Genomic DNA, 22,284 nt, shown 5'->3' with positions numbered 1-22,284 from the left:
TCGCTCCATCACCGTCACCGTGACCCCCTCACTCTCACTCCATCATCGTCTCCCTGACCCTCTCACACTCACTCCATCACCGTCTCCCTGACCACCTCACACTCAGGTGATTACAGTCACACTGAACCCCTCACACTCACTCAGTCACCGTCACCCTGACCCCGACACACTCACTCCTTCTCTGTCACTTTGACCCCCTCACACTCACTCTATCACCGTCATTCTCACCCCCTCACACTCACTCCTTCACCGTCACCCTGACCCCCTCACACTCACTCCATCCCCGTCACACTGACCCCCTCACACTCACTCCATCACCGTCTCCCTGACCCCCTCACACTTACGTGATTACAGTCACACTGAACCCCTCACACTGACTCCATCACTGTCATCTTGACCCCCTCACACTCACTCCATCACCGTCACCCTGCCCCCCTCACACTCACTCCTAACCGTCACTCTGACCCCCTCACACTCACTCAATCTCCGTCACACTGACTCCATGAAACTCACTCCATCAGCGTCACACTTACACACTCACACTCACTCCATCACCGTCCAACTGACCCCCTCACACTCACTCCAATACCCTCACTCTAACCCCCTCAGATGCACTAATTACTGTCACATTGACCCCATCACACTTACTCCATCAGCGTTACACTGACCCCCTCACACTTGCTCCATCACCGTCACACTGACTCCCACACACTCACTCCATTACTGTCACACTGAACCCCTCACACTCACTCCATCACCATCACCCTGACCCCCTCACACTCACTCCTTCTTCGTCACTTTTACCCCCTCACACTCACTCCATCACCGTCACCCTGACCCACTCCCACTCGCAACTTCACCGTCTCCCTGACTCCCTCACACTCACTCCATCACGGTCCCCCTGACCCCCTCACACTCATTCCATCCCCATCACACTGACCCCCTCACACTCACTCCATCATCGTCACCCTGACCAGCTCACACTCACTCCATCACCTTCAGACTGACCCCATTAAACTCACTCTGTCAGCGTCACACCGATACCCTCATACTCACTCCATCACCGTCACTCTGATCCCCTCACATTCACTTCATCACCGTCACCCTGGCCCCCTCACACTCACTCCATCACCGTCATCCTGACATCCTCAGACTCACTCCATTACCGTCAAACTGGCCCCATCACACTCACTCCATCTCCATCATACTGACCCCCTCACACTCACTCCATAACCGTCACCATGACTCCCTCACACTCAACCAATAACAGTCCCACTGACCCCCTCACACTCGCTCCATCATCATCATCCTGCCCCTCTCGCACTCACTCCATCAACTTCACATTAATCCCCTCACACTCAATCCATAACAGTCCCACTGACCCCCTCACACTCGCTCCATCACCATGACCTTGACCTCCTCACGCTCGCACCATCACTGTCACTTTGAACCCCTCACACTCACTCCTTCATCGTCACACTGATACCATCACACCCACTTAATCACAGTCACCTTGACCCCCTCACATTCGCTCCATCACCATCACCATGAACCCCTCACACTCACACCATCACCGTCAACCTGACCACCGCACACTCACGTGATCACAGTCACACTGACCCCTTCACACTTACTCAATCACCGTCACAGCTATCCCCTCACACTCACTCCATCACGGTCACACTGACCCCCTCACTCTCACTCCTTCACCGTCAATCTGACCCCTCACACACACTCCCTCACCGTCACCCAGACCGCCTCATACTCACTCGATCACCGTCACCCAGACCCCCCACACTCACTCCATCACCTTCACCCTGACCCCCCTCACAGTCACTCCATCACCGTCATCCTGACCCCCTCACACTCACTCCATCATCCTCACCCTGACCCCCTCACACTCACTCCATCATCCTCACCCTGTTCCCCTCACACTCACTCCAACACCGTCACACTGACCCCCTCACATTCACTCCATCACCCTCACCCTGATCTCCTCACACTCCCTCCATCACCATCACACTCATCTCCCCACACTAACTCCATCCCCACCGCCCTGACCCCCTCACACTCATTCCATCACAGACACCCTGACCCCTCACACTCACTCCATCACCGTCACCCTGACCCCTCACACTCACTCCATCACCGTCACCCTGACCCCTCACACTCACTCCATCACCAACACCCTGACCAACTCACACTCACTACGTCACACAATGCACTACTTCTACCGTCACGCTCACCCCCACACACTCCTCCACCCTCACACACACTGCCCCACACCACCCCCACCATCGCGCTCACCCCCACACACCCCTCCATCCTCACACACACTGCCCCACACTACCCCCACCATCGCGCTCACCCCCACACACTCCACCAAACTCAGACATACTGCCCCACACCACCCCACCATCGTGCTCACCCCCACACACTCCACCCAACTCAGACATACTGCCCCACACCACCTTCAACGTCACACTCAACACCCACACTCCACCAAACTCACACCTACTGCCCCACACCACACCCACCGTCTCGCTCACCCCACACACTCCGCCACCCTCACACACATTGCCCCACAACACCCCCACCGTCACGCTCACCCCCACACTCTCCACCACCATTTCACTACTGCCCCACACCACCCTCACCGTCACGCTCACCCCCACACACTCCACCACACTCACACACACTGTCCCACACCACCCCCACCGTCACGCTCACCCCCACACACTCCACCACACTCACACATACTGTCCACCCACCACTCTCACCATCACGCTCACCCCCACATTCTCCACCACCATCACACTCACTGCCCCACACTACCCTCACCGTCACGCTCACCCCCACACACTCCACCACACTCACACACACTGTCCACCCACCACTCTCACCATCACGCTCACCCCCACACTCTCCACCACCATCACACTCACTGCCCCACACCACCCCCACCGTCACGCTCACCCCCACGCACTCCATACCATCACACACACTGCCCCCCCACCACTCTCATCATCACGCTCACCACCACACTCTCCACCACCATCACACACTTTGCCCCACACCACACTCACCGTCACGCTCACCCCATCACAAACCACCATCCTCACACACACTGCCCAACATCACCCTCACCCCCACACACTCCACCACCATCATACACACTGCCCCACACCACCCTCACCGTCACACTCTCACGCACACACTCCACCACACTCACACACACTGCTCCACAGCACGCTCACCGTCATGCTCACCCCCACACACTCCACCACCTTCACCCACACTGCCCCACACAATCCCCACCATCTCACTCACCTCCCCACACTGCACCACACCACCCTCACCTTCACGCTTACCCCTACATAATCCCCCATTCTCCCACACACTCCCCTACCGTCACGTTCACTCTCCTGCAGTCGCCCAGCATCACACTCACTCCCCCACACATTCCCCCACCATCACACTCCCTCCCTCGCACACTCCCCCAGCATCACGCTCACACACCCACGCAGTCTCCCACCATCGCACTCCTCACACACCTTAAACTGAGCTCCTGCCTGTGAACACTGACCCAGTTGATCCCCTGTAAATGGCCTTTAACCCCATTCCCATTGTATTCCCTGAGTAACAGACGGTACGTCCCACACAATGTGTTCTGTTTGTGATATCCTGTTGTACCAGTCTCTGCCACAGCCTACGGTGCCACTCCACCTATTACCCCCTAGTAATGGCTCGTGTTCCCACACCCACTATGTCCCCGAGCAATGGTGTTTAGCCCAAGCTCCATACTGTTGCCCTGGCAATGGCCTGACATTTCATCCCAATCTCTGTTCCCTAACATCGGCCTGAAGATCAACAACCCTCTTCTGTTCCCCCAGCACCGAATGATTGGAGGAAGACAGTAACATTGGGAGGTTATGATTGCAAGATGGAGAGAGAGTGAATGAGATTTGGGAAGGCAAGGAGAGTGGAACAGCGTGTGTAAATGGGAAAGGGAGAGAGAAATAGCAGTGCAGTGTGAGAGTGGGAGGGATATATGGAGGGGGAGGGACAAAGGGAGCAAGGTGAATTCTGCTGAGAGCCACGTTGGAGTGGGAGACCCAGAAGGGAAAGTAAGGACAGAGTGAGTTAAACCCAGCTCCTGAGCTCAGGGCGCGGTGCCCTCCCCTTCCCTGAGGACCAGGACCTGGGGCTGAGTCTGTCTCTCTCCAGCTCAGCGTCTTCAACACAAAGACGCACAACAACATCGGTCACTGCTGCTCGGCACGCTTTAATCAACACTTTTATTGTTTACAAATGGAAGTGATGGATATAGTCAGTGGGATGGTGCCTTTTCTCACTGGACCCTAAGTTGTGAGAAACATTGAAATGTTTCCCTGTAACCCCCCTGTGGGATAAGGATGGGCAAATCAGCGCTACCCTCAGTCTGTTACCATAGCGACAGGATGCTCCATCGCTGAAACACTGAACTGAAATGAGAAAATCCCGGATGGATTGATTAATGAGGGAATTTGAGTGATGGACGGATTTGGGTGAAGGGATACTTCAGTACATTCTTCAGCTGCTGCCTGAACTTAGTCTGGGTCACGGCATAAATCGCGGTGTTTGTGCAGCAACTGAGGAGCTGCAGCATGAAGCCCAATTTCAGCACAAACCAATCGAGATACACAGGGGAATCGACAATATACCGCATCCGGTTCCATATAGAATACAGCATTAACATTGACCATAACAGGATGAAATTGGCCGAGATCACAAACAGTAAAATTATGGATTTTTTTCGGTTTCTCATTTCAGTGTCAGACTGACCGTCCCCATTGGTGTGAGTGCGGAGTCTCCTGCGGGCTCTGCTGGTCATTAAAATGTGTCTGACGGTGAGAACATTGAGCAGCAGAATCAGGAGAAATGGGACACATGGGGTTAGAATGTGGTGGAGGAACTCGATTGTGGCCCAGACACTGGAAAATGCAACAGCGTCTGTTACATCACAAAACCAGGGGGCGTTCCACAGCTGATGCCGAGCCGTGAGCATAAAATACCAGAAAATGTTCTTTAAACAGCTCAGCACAGTCACTGCTCCCAGAACCACAGCCGCCGTTTTCTCACTGCAATATTTACTTTTCAGCTTCTGGCAACAAATGGTCACAAACCGATCAAAGGTGAAAGTGACGGTGAACCAGACAGAGCAGTCAGTGGCTGCATAAACCAGGACAGCGTGGATATTACACACGGGGACGGAGTCCTTCAGGAAATAAAACTGTTCATCATAAACAATGGGAATGTGTCTCAGGATCAGGTCGAGGATAATGATCAGGAGATCCACCGCTGACATGGCCCCCAGGTAACGTCTGACACATGGAGACAATCCACAATCTTTATAAAGCAGGACGTAGATGGTCACCACGTTAACTGTGAGGAAGGAAAACAAACCCATTATCCATCAGCCTGGAGGCAAAGGGACCCGTTTGATCGGGGATCCAGTGAGATTTTCAAATGTGTTCCTGTATTCAGGGATTTATTAAAATAATTGGAGCTGGAATAACAAATGGGAAGGTCGGAATTACTGACAAAAATGTGACGACATAAACCACAAGAAACCCTCCCTTCCCAAACACACAGTGACACATCCATAAGGACAGATGGTTTCCTGAACATTCCCACACACTCGATCACTCGAGAGCAGACACAGGTCACTCCTTCCCAGTTCCTAATACGGAGGGTGGAAACGTTGCTGTCCTGAAGGATTCTCTCCCAGTTTCCTGAACACAAACAGAGTTTGGGAATTTCTGTATTTTGATCTAAATTGTGGTCGATCCTGTGACGTGGAGAAATGTAAACGCAGGAAAAACATATTCACCCCTTTAACTGCCTGAGGGGCATTCGGAACAGTGTCTCCTTCTCCCTGGAACGGGATCTCTTCCCTCGGGATCTTATCGTTTGCTCAATTCACTGACGTCCGGCCATTCACAAAAAATGTCAGGGACAGAACGTTCTGGGGGATGTCAGTTATAGAATATCAGGGACAGAACGTTCCGGGGAATGTCAGTTATAGAATGTCAGGGACAGAACGTTCCGGGGGATGTCAGTTATAGAATGTCAGGGGCAGAACCTTCCGGGGAATGGCAGTTATAGGATGTCGGGGACAGAACATTCCGGGGAATGTCAGTTATAGAATATCAGGGACAGAACGTTCCGGGGAATGTCAGTTATAGAATGTCGGGGACAGAACGTTCCGGGGAATGTCAGTTATAGAATGTCCGGGACAGAACGTTCCGGGGAATGGCAGTTATAGAATGTCGGGGGCAGAACGTTCCGGGGAATGGCAGTTATAGAATGTCGGGGGCAGAACGTTCCGGGGAATGGCAGTTGTAGAATGTCGGGGACAGAACGTTCCGGGGAATGTCAGTTATAGAATGTCGGGGACAGAACATTCCGGGGAATGTCAGTTATAGAATGTCAGGGACAGAACATGCCGGGGAACCCCTTGACGTTTCCATCACCTTTTTCCCCCTCCCCACCCCACCAACATGAAGTACTGTGCCTGGGCACACTGTAAATTAATGGGGTGAGAGACGGAGAGTCCAGTCACAGGGATGGGAACTAAACGCATTGCCAGATCAGCTGAAATGGTTCGATATACCACATTCTCAACCCACCTCACAGAACCAGCCCAGACACCATAAACACAGAGGAGATATCGTTTCACCGTGGAACACTGTGCAGACCAGGCCAGTGCACTGGTCAATACAATCCAGCAATCTGTCCAGAGTGGAACACTGCACAGATCAGATGAGGGCATTGATTGGTAAACTCACACTACATATCTGTCCAGCGTGGTGAGAAGTGCAGACCACAGCAGTGCATTGATCTATAAAACCGGACGAGATATCTGTCCAACACCGGGATAAGTGCAGACCACAGCAGTGCATTGATCTATAAACCCGGATTCGATATCTGCCCAGCACGGGGAGCTGTGCAGACCACAAAAGGGCATTATCTATAAACCTCAACCAGGTAGTCTGACCAGCACAGCGATCTGTCCAGTGGTCACCCGTGAATTAATCTGTAAACCAGGAGCAGGTACCCCCCCCCCCCCGCCCCCTCCGAGCATGTAGGACTGTGTACCCTACCCCAGTGCATTGATCTGTAAACCACGATCAGTTACCCTCCCAACATGTAGGAATGTGTACCCCACCCCAGTGCATTGATCTGTAAACCAGGATCAGTTACCCTCCCAACATGTAGAACTGTGTACCTCACCCAAGTGCATTGATCTGTAACACGGTGTTAGATCCCTGCCCAGTGTGGGGAAAGTTGCAGCCCATGCAGCTCACATCCATTTCCAGCTCCAACTCTCCATTGTGCCCTGGCAAGGGGTTGCTGTGAGTGTGAACATCACTGCCACAGAGATACAGAGATGGAGGGGGAATCAGTTTAAACAATAACAAATGGGAGGGGTATGGGAAATAGACAGCGAGGGGGAGACTGAGAGACAGTGCTATGGAAGGATATGTTCCCAGGTTTCAGAATGCAGAAATGAAAACATTTTAACAGCATCCTGTAACATAAGTGTTTCCAGGAATGGTAGGTGAACATGATATTGGTGGGAGTTCAGATGATGCAGAGTTTTGGATGAGTATTTGTTCTGCAGCTTTGTATCTGGGTGGAGGGTCAGCAGAGTCTTTGACTCATTAAGCTAAATTTAACAATAATTTGTCTCAGTGCCATTTCCATTGACTGTGACAGAGGGATCATCTACACTAGGCCGAGCTAGTTTCCTGGTGCTATCTTATCGAACTCACCTCATTAACTACCCACTCTACCCCATGGTGTCCCTCTCATTCAATACCAGCCCGATTCTCCCACCCAATATGGCTGGAGGTACTCACCATCGCCCGGGTGCCCCTGGATATTCCATGATCCATGACATTGGCGCCATCTTTAAAAGGCCACTGAGCACACGGTTGAGCTTTCTCTGTTAGGAGCTGCCCTGCACAGTTTACCCCGAGCATGGCAGATAAGGGGCAATTACACCACGGTTTGTCGACAGGGGCACGGAGGTCCTGGTGGATGGGCTAGTACAGAGGGGGACCATTCTCTTCCCAGAGGGGGCTACACCCCCAGACCCCCCGAGCATGGTCTGAGCTCACAACCCAGCTCAGTGCAGTATCTGCGGTCTGAAGAAATGTCCAGCGATACAGGACAAGCTTCAATAACCTTCCCTGCTCTTTCAGGATAAGGCTCACTGTATTCTCTCTGCTCGCTCCAACTCACTGTATATCTGTTATAGCACCGACCCCCAAACAAGGCTCATGCTCCACCACTCTCACTGCTGCATGCAGCACCTCTCTCTCTGTCTCTGTCTCTGTCTGTCTGTCTGTCTCTCTGTCTCTCTATCTCTCTCCCTCCCTCCCTCCACTTTACCCCCCCTCCCCCCCCCTAACATTAATAACACTGCATGGATACAACACTGTGGACTGACTGCCTCCGGACACCTCACCATGACCCCTCCCCACCTACACTAACACTAACAGCAGGGCAACCCACTCCCTCCCTCCCTTTCTCCCATTCCAGGAGAAACAGCCTGGAATAGGACAGAAATGGCCAAGCCGTTCCCTCACCCCCCCTCCCCCCGCCATGTGGGGAGGACCCTGGTACGAGCCGGACAGGACCGGGACTCCTCGTGTGGAGATTCTGAAATATCCACGTCCCACCGACCGAGTAAGGAGCAATGTTCAGTGAAGGACAGTTCTCACTTTAAACCCACCGGCAGCTCTGTTTCCTCCCGGCACAACTTAGAAGCTGTGGCCCTGATGCCATCTCCCTTTTGTGTCGAGCTGGTACAAATGGGATCCCCACGGTCTCGGTGGGCAGGAGGGTGGGCTCACAACACATCGTCACCACCACCTCCCAGGCAGAGAGCACCGAGACTCCCTCCTACACCTCCCCCTGTAAACAGCTCAGATACTGAAACTAATCTGTGATAGTTACTGCTCTCCCTGACATCTTCAACAATCTGTGCTCATACACACCCAGCGCTCTCTGCTCGTGCGCTCCCTTTATAACCGTACGACCTGTATTAAACTGCCTTTCAATGTCTTTCCTACCACAGTCCATCACCTCACACTGCTCTGCACTGATCCCCATCTGCCTTACACCTGAACACTACACCAACGTGTCACTGTCCTGTTAGAGTTCCACACTCTCCTCCATAGACTTCGGAGTTCTTCCAGAGTTCTTCCAACTGAAATCCTGCCACACTCACGAGTATGAGCAAGTGAACTACTGATATATTCCCACGGACGGAGTCGAATAATGACGTGCTATCATGTACGAGACAGAGGAGATGAAATATTTCATCTGCCCGAAAAGTCGATTCTCCTGAACCTTGGATGCTGCCTGACCTGCTGCGCTTTTCCAGCAACACATTTTTCAGCTCTGATTATAATAAATCCACACCGAGCTGAAAGCGGGCACTAAAATATGTCCCAAAATCTGGGTATGGTAGTGTAGTGGGTAGTGTCCCTGCCTCTCAGTCAGTGCTCTGGATTTGATTCGAATTCCTGAACTTGTGTGGTAGTGTTCATAGCTCTGGACTAGAAGGCCTGGATTCAAGTCCTGCCTATTGCAGAGGTATGTCACATCATGTCAGGACAGGCTGATGAACAAACACGCAGGAGAATAATGTTACAGCGTTATGGGTATTGCCGAGTGATGCTAGTGTCCCACCTCCGAGCACTAAGGTCTCGGTGTAAATCCCACAAAAGTGTCTCAGGATACATCTGAACAAACTGATTAATATGGATTTAGAATTGTGACCTGATGGAGAAGGGAGAGGTGTCAGTATTGCATTTCAGAATTTAGGCCCAGGATGACTGAAAGCACAGCCTTTCGTGTTGATTGGGGTCACATTTCGCAGCAGTAAAAGTTTATAAAATCAGAATGGCCATGGATAGGGTGAGTAGTCAGGGTTTTTCCCCTGGTTAGGGGCGTCCAAAACTAGAGGGCATTGGTTGAAAGTGAGAGGGGAAAGGTTTTGATGAGGCCTAAAGGGCACCTTTTCACACAGAGGGTGGTGTGTGTATGGAATGAGCTGCCAGAGGAAGTGGTGGAGGCTGGCACAACTACAGCATCTGGGTACTGAGAGATCTGGCGAGCTTTTCCAGCAATTTCTGTATTTCTTTTTAAAATGCATTCAGTTTAACACAGGTATTCTGAATAAATTAAACATTTTATTTTTTAATGACGCAGGGCCATGTAAACATATTTCAAATCAAATTAGACCATTTTCTGCTAAGCGTATGCTGTGTATGACAGCAGCAATGATGCACCTACATGGAACAGGGAATGTGATGGAGACATAGTTTTGACAATGTACAAGGAGACCTCACATGGTCCAGTTTGGGAGCGGATGACATTACTGTGTGATTCAATTCAGAGAGGGAGAAAATGTAATCTGCCTGAGAAGGAACGGCCTATTGCACTCGCTCTCCTTCAGTGTTAAACATCACAGCAATGTGTGCAAGCTAAAAAAAAACCTCTACAGTCATCGTTACCATTCTTATTTTTATAGAAGCCCTGCAGTGTTGAAACAGGCCCTTCGGCCCAACAAGTCCATACCAACCTTCCCAACCCATTCCCCTATATTTACCCCTGACTAATTCACCTAACATGGAAATCCCTGAACACTACAGACAATTTAGCATGACCAATCCACCTAACCTACACAGTTTGTGGTAGGAAACTGGATCACCCATTACAAGCTCACACAGAAAAGTGGAGAATGTGTAAACTCCACACAGACAATCACCCAAGGTTGGAATCGAACCCAAGTCCCTGGTGCTGTGAGGCAGCAGTGCGAACCACCGTGCTACCCTATGGATGATCACTGACCAGAATTCACTGGAATCTCCTCACTGCCGAAAGCAAAGGGAATTCAGCCAAATCCAAATCCAGGATGTAATCCCATTGCTAGCAGCTGTGTGAGTACAATATCTTCAGAAGCAGAATAGCGTTTTGGACAATCTCACAATTTTCCCTTTTGTCAAGAGTTCCAATTATATCTGGACAGAATTCTTTCAAGTTAAAAGTGTGTGTGTGTGTGTGTGTGTGTGTGTGTGTGTGTGTGTGTGTGTGTGTGTGTGTGTGTGTGTGTGTGTGTGTGTGTGTGTGTGTGTGTGTGTGTGTGTGTGTGTGTGTGTGTGTGTGTGTGTGTGTGTGTGTGTGTGTGTGTGTGTGTGTGTGTGTGTGTGTGTGAAAGGAAATATTGGTTATATACTTGCAATACCCAAACAGTTTGCCATTCATCTTTCCATCATAGATTGAGTAACATTGGTCTGATTCATAAACGTGCTATTCGAGCAGATAAAAGAAATTAGTCTGACTTGTTCCTAAAACTGATCCTGACTCAGTCTGAGACTGATATCATCGGCCGTATCACCAAACTGGTTATATTTAACATTTGTTGGGAGCAGTGGAGGAGTGGGACGTGAAAAGGAAACAATGACCCACAAAGCAGGGGAACCAAAGACCGGTGAGCCTGATGTCAGTGGTGGGTAAGTTGTTGGAGGGGATTCCACGGGATAGCATTTACATACATTTGGGAAGGCAAGGGCTGATCGGGGTAGACAACGTGTCTTTCTGCATGGGAAATCATGTCTCATTAATTTGATTGAGTTTTATGAAGAGATAACGAAGATTGATGAAGGCAGTTTGGGTGACATTGTCTATATGGACTTCAGCAAGATGTTCATTTAAAGAACAAAGAGCAAAGAAAATTTACAAACCAGGAACAGGCCCTTCGCCCTCCAAGCATGAGTCGATCCAAATGTACTGGCTAAACCTGTCGGTCAATTCCTAAGTATCTGTATCCCTCTGCTCCCCACCTACTCATGCATCTGTCCAGACGCATCTTAAATGAATCTACCGTGCCTGCCTCTACCACCTCTTCTACCAACGCGTTCAAAAAGCCCACTACCCTCTGTGTGAAGTACTTAACGCGTGTATCCTCCTTAAACATTCCACCTCTCACTTTGAAAGCATGACCTCTCGTTATTGAATCCTTCAACCTGGGAAAAAGCTCGTCTCTATCCACACTCATTCCTGAAGAAGGGCTTATGCCCGAAACGTCGATTCTCCTGCTCCTCGGATGCTGCCTGGCCTGCTGTGTTTTTCCAGCACTACATTGAGCTTCATGGAGAGGTTGATTAGATTGAGGTGCTTTCTCCTGGTGTGTCAGAGGCTGAGGGGTGACATTATAGAGGTTTATGAAACCAGCAGTGACATGGATATTCTGAACAGCCATGTTCTGCTCCCCAGGGTAGGGGAGTCCAGAACAAGAGGGCATAGGTTGGAGGGGAGAGAGTGAATGATTTAGAAGGGACCTGAAGATAAATGTTTCACATAGAGAATGGTGTGTGTACGGAAAGTGCTGTCAGAGGGAGTGCTGAAGGCGGTTACAATCGCACATTTAAAATGTATCTGAAAGAGGAGGGATATTGGCCAAATGCTGGCAAATGGGCCAGGATCAGATTTGATATCTGATCAGAGTGAACAGATTGGACTAACGGGTCTGTTTCCGTTCTGCATGACTCTCTGATTCTATAAGAAGGATGCCGAATAATTCTGAAAGGAACTTACAAGTGGGAATTCTCTTCACTGGAAGTTTACTTGTGCCTCTATGTTCACATTGATTGAAAGCTGCATTAGTTAAATATTTGACATAGAAGTGAGTCATGCATAATGGGATGGAGACAGGAAAGTGGGGCTGAGACCACAACCTGATCAGCCACAATCTTAGTGCCTGGTGGAGAAGGCTCAAAGTATCTAATGACCCATTTCTGCTCCTCAGTCCCATGTTTCTGTGTTCCATCCAGCCCCGCATACCTGCTAGACAGGAGCAGTTGAAGGCCACTTACTGCTATAAACTGGTGCATAGAAACAGAGGAGAACATTCGGCCCTTCAAGACTGTCCCACACAGTTTGAGGTGATTTGGGAAATGTAATTGGAAAACCTTAGGCTGGGTATGAAAGAGGCCCCTCATCTCTCTTTACTGAGCTTCCCCTCTCTACAGCTTGTGCTTCATTTATTGGTCATGTTGTTCACCCAGATTCACTGTGAATATAGCCGCCATACCTCACTCAGAGATGGCTCACAGAATCCTCTGGTCTCCCTGACTGCAATATGCAACAACAGAGCATTCATGAAAATAACACCCACTAACTTTCCAATAAAAAAATGTGAGAACATCAGAAACAGAAACAGGTCGTTCACTCCCCAAGCCTGCCTTGCCCTTCACTAAGATCGTGGCTGATCTGCTCTCGGTCTGAAAACCTCTTTAATGCCCAATTCCTCATAGCCCTCACCTCTCTGACAGGTCAATATCCATCTATTTCCTCTTCAAATACTTTCAGTCATTTTGCTCCCCAACACTCTTGAGAAGAGAAATCCTGACATTCAATACCACCTGTTTGAAGAAAACACTTGCTGCTCCTATACCATGGCCTATTGATATGAACAAAAGAGGTTGGCTCAAGGGTTCAGGTAAAAATGACTGGCCCTGATATCAAGGCAGTGGTTGGCTTTTGTTGACATCAAGGAACTGAACACAACTGGACTTAATGGGAATCAGAGTAAACTCTCCAGTGTTTGGAGTCAAACATGGCACAAAGGAAGATGTTCATCATCTCCGTCCTGGGTCACCTCTGTGGGAGATCCTCAGGGTAGCTTCGTCTTCACAAACATCTTCAGCTGCTTCATCAATGTCTCCCCGCCCCCACGCTCCCCACCATAAGATCAGAATGTGGGGATGGTCACTGAAGATTCCACAATGTTCAGAACATATTGTCCCCCCTCAGCTCCTGAACTAGTCTGTGTCCATGTGCAGCAAGACCCAGACTCCATTGAGACTTGTGCTATTAAAGTGTCGGTAACATTCATGTAACAGCACTGCCTGACATTGCACATTGCCACAGTAAAACAAGAGTTTATTCAGCACCTCATGCTGGTTTCACAGGAATATGAGGAAGCCATTCAGCCCATTGATATTATTGGAGAAGAACAGGGACAGCCCATTCAGTGCCTCTAGCCTATTACTCAGGAAGAGAAGGAGTCCAATGTGATGGACCACACCAGAGCCCCTCGAAAATATTTAAAGGCAATAGCCTAGACTCTAATGTTTTCTTATTTTAAAGGGAATGGAAAGTGTCTGTTCCAGATGCAATGTGACAGCATCAAGAGAAAATTCAGAAAGAGTATCAGCCAGGAAACATTCACTGAACCTTCCAACTCTGTGGAGACCCCAATAGTTTCTGATGTTACTGAGAAACCAAAACCCAGAGATCCTAATCTGCGAGAGCTGGCCACAACCATTCAGGCTGCATTAAAATAAACCTAAGGTCTCCCTCGCTGTTACTCAAGTGGTCTTAACTAACCAGGTTGTTAACGGTCGTTCAATCTCTCTCTTAAAAGAAACCAGGACAAATTAACCACGAAAACCTACAGCATCATCACACTTGTCAGTACATTGAGCTGTCAAACAGGAACCAGGGGTAACCAGTCAGGCCCTTGGCCCGTCCAATCGGACGAGGGAGAAGCCAATCAGCCACTTGGGTCACTTATACAGGAACAGTAGGAGGCCATTCTCACCTCAATGCACTTACAAGGGGGCCAGAATGTGGTAATTGAGGCTGATTCCTGATTAATGTCTTATTCCCGAAACGTCGATTCTCCTGCTTTCGGATGCTGCCTGACCTGCTGTGCTTTTCCAGCAATCGACGCTCTACACTGATCTCCAGCATCGGCAGTCTTAAGTGTCTCCAGACTGATGCTCTAACATGATGAACAAGCCGAGCAGAGGCTGCACAGACAGACTGCTCCACATTGTTCCTCCTGGCTCCGTTGCTCATGATACACACGTGGGACTTTAATGTGGTGAGGAGGGAAGCCATATGTCTTGTGTGAAGTCTCAAGAAGGCACCTTCCATCACTGAGAAGACACCCTGGTGTTCTCTATTTAGGTCGGAAGCTGGTGGGAATGGCTACCTGTTTCAGATGGAAGGTATTGTTGTTGCTGTTGGAGATTGTGAACAACCTGACGTTCAGTACAGGTTCACACGCCGACTGCACAATAACGTGGGGAGAGTTAGTAAAGGCATATAAACTATTCGGAAAGCCATGTTAGACTGATGAATGGACTAAGTTCAAATACTGGTGATCTTGCTCATGTTGATCTTGTCGCGTGCTTGCCTTGTGCAGTGTAACCTGTATGCCTTACTCTGTCCAAGTCTATTTCCACCCTATGATCTGTCTGGCCAGGCTTTCTATGACCTGCCCCCACTGCTCATAAATAAAGTGTTTCCCTGTACTGAGGTACACGTGGCAATAAATCAAACCAATCAATCCTGGGTAAAGTATGGAATTTCTCACCCTATCAATGTCTCGTTTGGAAATAAGTGATCGCTGCCATTCCTCGTGTTTCAGCGTCACCATTTCTTCGTCTCTCACTGCTCTACAGATTAAACACTCAGCTTATTCACTCTATCCTCATGTTGCCATCACCCATGTCTGTGGTAAGGAGATCATTCCTTACAAAGGAGATCAACTCTGTAGAGAGTGCCCCACATGCTCTCTCAGCAAGGCTCTAAAACTGTAGGAAGATGGTTTTACTTATGTACTCGAATCATTATAAAATGAAGGACAGCATACCATTGACTGCACCCATTACTGCACATAGGGTTTGATTCAGAGCAGTCAGCATCGACTTGTGAGTGGGAGATCATGCTTCCCAAATTTGTTAGAGTTCTTTGATGAAGTGACCAGGAAGGTTGATGAGGACAGAGCGGTATACATAGTCTCTATGGATTTCAGTAAGGCCTTTGATAAGGTCCCACCTGGCAGGCTGCTCTGGAAGGGGACATCACGTGGAATGCTGGGGGAACAGGCCAATTGGATACACAGTTGGTTTGATGGTAGAAAGCAGAGGATTTAGTGGAAGGATGCTTGTCAGACCGGAGGCTGGGTCCATTGCTGTTTGTTATCTATGAATTGGTTGAGAATGTACAAGTTATGATTAGTAAGTTTGCAGATGACACTAAAATAAGTGGGAGCATGGTCAGTGAGTAAGTTTATCAGAAATGGCAGCAGGACCTTAATCAGGTGGGGAAGTGGGCCGAGAAATAGCAAATGGAATTTAATATAGATGCGTGATATCTTACATTTTGGGAACTCAAATCAAGGTAGGAGTTTCATGGTGAATGGGAGGATCTTCAAGGGTGTAGTGGGCAGAGAGACCTTGGGGTTCAGGTGCACGGTTCTCTGAGAGTGGAGTCACAGGTAGACAGGGAAGTGAAGAAGGCTTTTGGCACACTGGCCTTCATCAGGCAGGATATTGAGTATAGAAGTTGGGAATTTATGTTGCTGTTACACAGGACTTTGGTAAGGCCGCACTTGGAGTATTGTGTTCAGTTTTGTCACGTTGTTAGAGGGAGGACGCTATTAAATTAGAAAGAGTGCAGAAGAAATTTTCAATGACGTTGCCAGGACCCAATGGTCTGAGTTATAGGGAGAGTTTGGACAAGCTAGGACCTTTTCTTTAGCATGTAGGAGACTGAGGGAGTCCTTATAGAGCTGAATAAGATCACATGGTAGGGTTAATGCTCTCAGTCTTTTTCCAAGGTTTAGAGAATCGAGGATGAGAGAGGATCAGTTTAAGGTTAAAGGGGAAGGAATTCAAGGGAACCTGAGGGGCCACTTCTTTACACAGAGGGCTGGTACGTGGATGAACTGCCAGTAGATGTGGTTGAGGGGGGTACATTAACAACATTTCAAAAGCATTTGGATAAATATGTGGATAGGAAAGGACTGGAAGGAAATGGGCCAACTGCAGGGAATTGGGGTGAGCGTAGATGGACATTTACAAGGTGGAGTCGAACCCCTTTGTTAATGAAAACCAAACACCCAGAAAAGCTCGACTCACCTTGTAATCTGTGAAAATATGAGTGACACGGATCTCCTACATTCCACTATTTAAACAAAAATTAACAAGTTAGTTTCTTAACTTTAACAGTGAACATTAAACAACAACTATTCACAAATACAAGCCCCTCTTGTCTTAGCTACTTACTATCTGACTCCAACTCTGTAAAAATATTCTGTTCCAACAACCCACATATTAAACATTACAATCTCAAGACCACACTGCCTCTATCTTCCCCGCTGTGTTCACTCTTCCATCTGCTAATCTCCCTGGGTTTTTTTTATTGCAAGTAGGTTTGACATGAACATGTATCTCCGATAGAGAGTGTTTGAGATGGCCAGTTAGCACTCCTGCTCTACAACAGTTACTCTGCTGTTGGATGGCAGTGGCTCTCCCTCTAGTGTTCAAATGATGGGTTTATCTACTCCCCATGATACAACAATTCTCATAGTTTGATTGCTTTCTAGGTGTCCAAACAATAATATTCAATTCCGTTGGTTTCTGGTATCCTGAGCGTTATTTAAACTCTTTGGTTGTATTTGAATTGTTGTCAAAACAGCAACCAAAACTCAGGTATCTGTTTCCTAGCTAATTGTGACATATTGAACAATCTGGCATTTAGCTGGCATCTGTGGCTGTACTTTCTATTCAACAAAACCCGTTCTGTCTTAAAGTGACCTGACATGCTTTCGGCTTCATAAGACCTCCCCCCTTCAGAAAAAAAAAGAACCATCAGAATTAAAAGATGGCTTCATTTATTTTCCTCTAATTCTTAATCCCATTATTATGAAATACGAAAGTATTAATCTCAGTTATATCATTCATATTAATTTTGTACACCTATTTAAACTGGAATAAGTCAAATCCTATCTAAACTTTTTCCTTTAAATCCACGATCACATATTTGCTATTACATTTTAGGACCCACAGCATGTACATTTTGTAAGTTTAAAGTCGTTATGATCAGACTCCAATGAAATACTCTCATATTCTGGTCTTTAAATATTCCAAAAAACGCGAGAGGTTTGTCGTGGTCCACAACCATCTCCGACAGTTTATTTGTCACATAAACATTCAAATATTGTCAGGTCAGTGCAAAACTTATTCATTCTTTTTCAATAATGGGGAATATTGTATTTTTCTTTCTGGTGGATATTGCGTTTTTTCGACAAGTAACCAATTAGCCATTCAAATCCATCATAACCTTTCTGTATCAATATATCTCCAACCCCTACATCCCTAGAAACAAATAGAATTTTCAAAGGGTTTCAAAATATTTGGTATAGCTAAAACTGGTGCGGTGATTAATCCTGCTTTAAAATTCTCAAATGCCTCCTGGCATTGTTCTGTCCACCACAATTCTGTGTTCTTCTTTAGTAAATCCATCAGTGGTGCCAATACGCTGCTGAAGCTTGGAACAAACTTCCGATAGAATCCACTCAGTTCCAAAAATCGAAGCACCTCTTTCTTCGAGGATGGCCGTGGAAATTCCTCAAAGCCCTTTGTCTTTGTGTTCCATGGGGTCAACCTTCCATGTCCAATGTAATGTCCCAAGAACGTCACCTCTGCCTTCGCGAATTCTGTTTTCTTTAAGTTTATTACCAAGTTTGCTTCTTGTAATCGTTCAACATGCTCTGGCAACTGTAACACGTGAGCTTTCAATCACTTGCTAAAGATCACTACATCATACAGATAAACTGCACAATTTGTTCATCTGACCATAACTCTGTTCCTGAGTCACTAAACCTGGCTTTGAAGGGAATTCCTATCACTGGTGGCAATACTAATACGTCATCCCCACAGGAAATTTCAGAGTTTTTATCTGCCACCTGCTTCATTCTATGCTGTGCCCTTCAGCTGCTGTTTAGCTAACTCACCTACTCCATCTAATCTCTCCCTCACCTCACATACATCATCCGAGTGTGAGATCTCTGACTTCGGTCCTGCCAATTTATATTCAATTAATTCCAAAGGACTTCTCACTTCAAATATTAACTCAAAGGAAGTAAAGCGAGTAGATTTATTTGGGGCAAATAATTTTTGTCTAATGGCAAACAATTTAATGAGACACATTCATTCCAATCATTCCGGTAATTCTGACAGTACGCTGTTAAAATAGTCTTCAGTATCTGATGCTAACTTTCCAAGGCTCCCTGGAATTCAGGATGGGACGCCCTTGATTTAAACTGCTGTATGCCTAAGCTATCCATGACTTCCTTAAACAGCTGAGCGGTAAACATGAGACCTTGGTCGGACTGAATCTCTCTGCGCAGCCCACAGTGAGTAAAAAAAGCTACCAATTCCTCCACCTACCTTTTTACCTTAACACTCCATCATAGAATTGCCTCTGGAAATCTGGTAGACACATCCATTATGGCTAGCAAATATTGGTTTCCACTTTTATTTTAGATAGGGGAGCTACACAACTAATCATAACCCACGTGGAATGTTCTTCGAAAGCAGGAATTGGTAACAAAGGTGCTGGCTTTAGTACTGCCTGTGACTTACCTACCATTTAGAATGTTTGACATGTACATCAAAAAATAACCACATCCGTGTGCATTCCAAACCACTAGAAATGCTTCTGTCCCTCAACCTGGGTCTTCTGTACACCTAGGTGACCCCCTGCAGTTAGTTTATGTGCTACCCGTAACACTGTACGCTACCTCTAAAACAACCTCGTGCACTTCGGCCGATTTCCCTTCTGTACTAACCTATCGGGGTCTCCATTTTAATTTTAGCATTCTATCTTTAAGTTAATAACGTTCGACAATATATTTGGATTCCTTTTCTGTGTGAGTGCATGTGCATGTATTTGTGTATGTGTGTGTATATATCTATTGTAAGTCCATTAGCCTTTCAGGACTAAACACCTCTGCCTGATTCTCTACCTGTTCAGGTTTTTTCTGCACCGTTACATCAAACAGGGTGTCAGTTAACTGCACATCAACTCGTTTGGCTTTTTATTTCGGTTTTCCTTCCTGATCTAACTTATGACAGTGGAATCTTGTTACTTTCCAGTCTGGAAAAAATCCTGAGTATTTTTCTTTTAACTCCCCAATTCCCTAGTTTTCCTTTTGCCTTCTCCAACACAAGGGGTGCCACACAAATTTGGATCCTGTTAAATCGTTCCCAAGAACAAACTGTATTCCTGGAAATGACATTCTGTTACTCACTGTCACTGTTACTTCCCCAACCTTGATTTGGCATTCCATCCTGATGTTACACAAGGCAATGCTTAACTTCTAACCCCATTCCACAAATTGTCACGATCTTGATTAATATGTCAGAAAGAGTGAAAATACTTTCATCTTTCACTATTAGAGGCCGAGAGAAAGTGAGGGCTGCAGATGCTGGAGATGAGAGATAAAAAGTGTGGGGCTGGAAAAGCATAGCCAACCAGGCAGCATCCGAGGGGCAGGAGAGTTGATGATTCAGGCATAAATCCTTCATCAGGAAAGTGGGGGGTGGGGTAAGGGAGGGGGAAGGGGGCCGAGAAATAAATAGAAGGGTGAGAGTGGAGCTGGGTGTAAGATAGTTTGGAAGGCGATAGGTAGATGCAGGTGGGGTGTGATGGTGATAGGTCGGAGAGGAGGATAATAGGACAGCTGGAACCCTCTAACTAGAACCATCATCAACGTTGACTTCACCAAATTCCAAATCTCCCCTCCACCAACCTGTCCCAGATCCAACCGTTCAACCTAACACTGCCCTCTTGAACCGCCCTAACTGGCCAGCTTCCTTTCCACCTATCGACTCCACCCTCCCCTCCGACATATCACTATCACTCCCACCTACATCTTCTTATTGTCTTCCCAGTGACCCTCCCACCAGCCCAGCTACTACCCTTGTATTTATCTTTCAGCCCCATTGTCCCCCACCATGTTCCTGACAATCGGTTTCTGCCTGATATTCGATTGTCCTGCTATTTGGATGCTGCCAGATCTTTTGTGTTTTTCCGGCGTCTCACTTCTCAACTATTAGAGACTGAGCAGATCCCATATCTCACAAAATTATAACGTCTTGTCCTTCTCCCCCCGATCGTTCTGAGTAAACTTTATCTATAGAGGTGAATTCTTTATACCGATCAGGTACTGACTCCATACCCAGCCCCTGCCTTGGCTGTATACTCTTCTGCAGCTCCTCGGCTCTACTTGGGGTTTCCTTTACCAGTTTCACTAATGCCACTGGCTTAGCCTCTTCTACCACATCTTTCCCCAAAGTGCCCTTATTCAACGAACATCACAGTGTGTCCCAGCTTACTTCAATGAAAAGACCTTTTCCCATTGCCCTTCTTACACCATCGGCACTGTAATTTTATGTGGACCACGCCCTTATCGTGAGAGCACCTGAGGCCTTTCACCTCCTTTCAACCCCTTTGTGCTTCTTTTTTCACTTGTGGTAAACTATTGTGCGCCACTGTTCGCTTTGAAATGTGTGAACTTCCCTTCTCCCAATTTCTATCCCTCATAGCATGAAAATTCTCCCGAAAGCTAAATTTCATCTCATGCACCAATGCATATTTACCTGCCATTTCTCCCGTGCTTCTCGCTTCTTGAACTTTCTGTTCATGCACATGAAGTCTTACCATCTCTTGAAGTGAGTCTTTAAACTTATCCAGCAGAATAATCTTCGAGCCTCACAGGTCTTATCTATTTTTAAGTCGAGCACCCATCTATCAAAATGAAACTAAATAAGGCTGACATCACTGATATTACAGAGCTCTAAATCATGGTCAGAAACCAGAGTAGGTCACTGAGTACATGACTGATGGGTGAGTGGGTCTCGATGTGAACTAAGGGACAGAGAGCAGAATTGCATTGCAGGTATTGCAGCTCAAAACTGCGTATTTATGTAGTGCTGTAGACTACAGCAGCAGGAGAAGCAGAACAGCATTCAACCACAACCTGTAACTTTTAGCCTCGAATAATTTCCTCAGTCTGCCATTACCATCAATACGATCTATGTTTCAGTAATGACGGTGGGTAAACATGACTGGGTCAGAACCACGTGAACCTAAACCTGACGCGAACCCATTTAAGCTACCACCCTTGACAAACAGATCTGATCGAAGCTCCGCAGTCCTGTCACATTCTGACATAAATGGTGATGAATTATTAAACAAATGACCGGAGCGAAGGACTCCACAAATATCCCCATCCTAAATAATCGTACAGCCCTGCACATCCGTGTAAAAGACCAGGATCTGGTAGCTGCACCAACCTCAGCCAGAAGTGTTGAGTTGATGATCCACCTCACCCTCGCCATGATACCCACAGAATCACAGTTACCA

Source organism: Chiloscyllium plagiosum, unplaced genomic scaffold (genome assembly GCF_037043375.1).
Source record: "Chiloscyllium plagiosum isolate Xiang-an unplaced genomic scaffold, Cpla_swu_hap1 HiC_scaffold_44, whole genome shotgun sequence".
Lineage (NCBI taxonomy): Eukaryota > Metazoa > Chordata > Chondrichthyes > Orectolobiformes > Hemiscylliidae > Chiloscyllium > Chiloscyllium plagiosum.
This window is presented reverse-complemented; position numbering follows the sequence as displayed.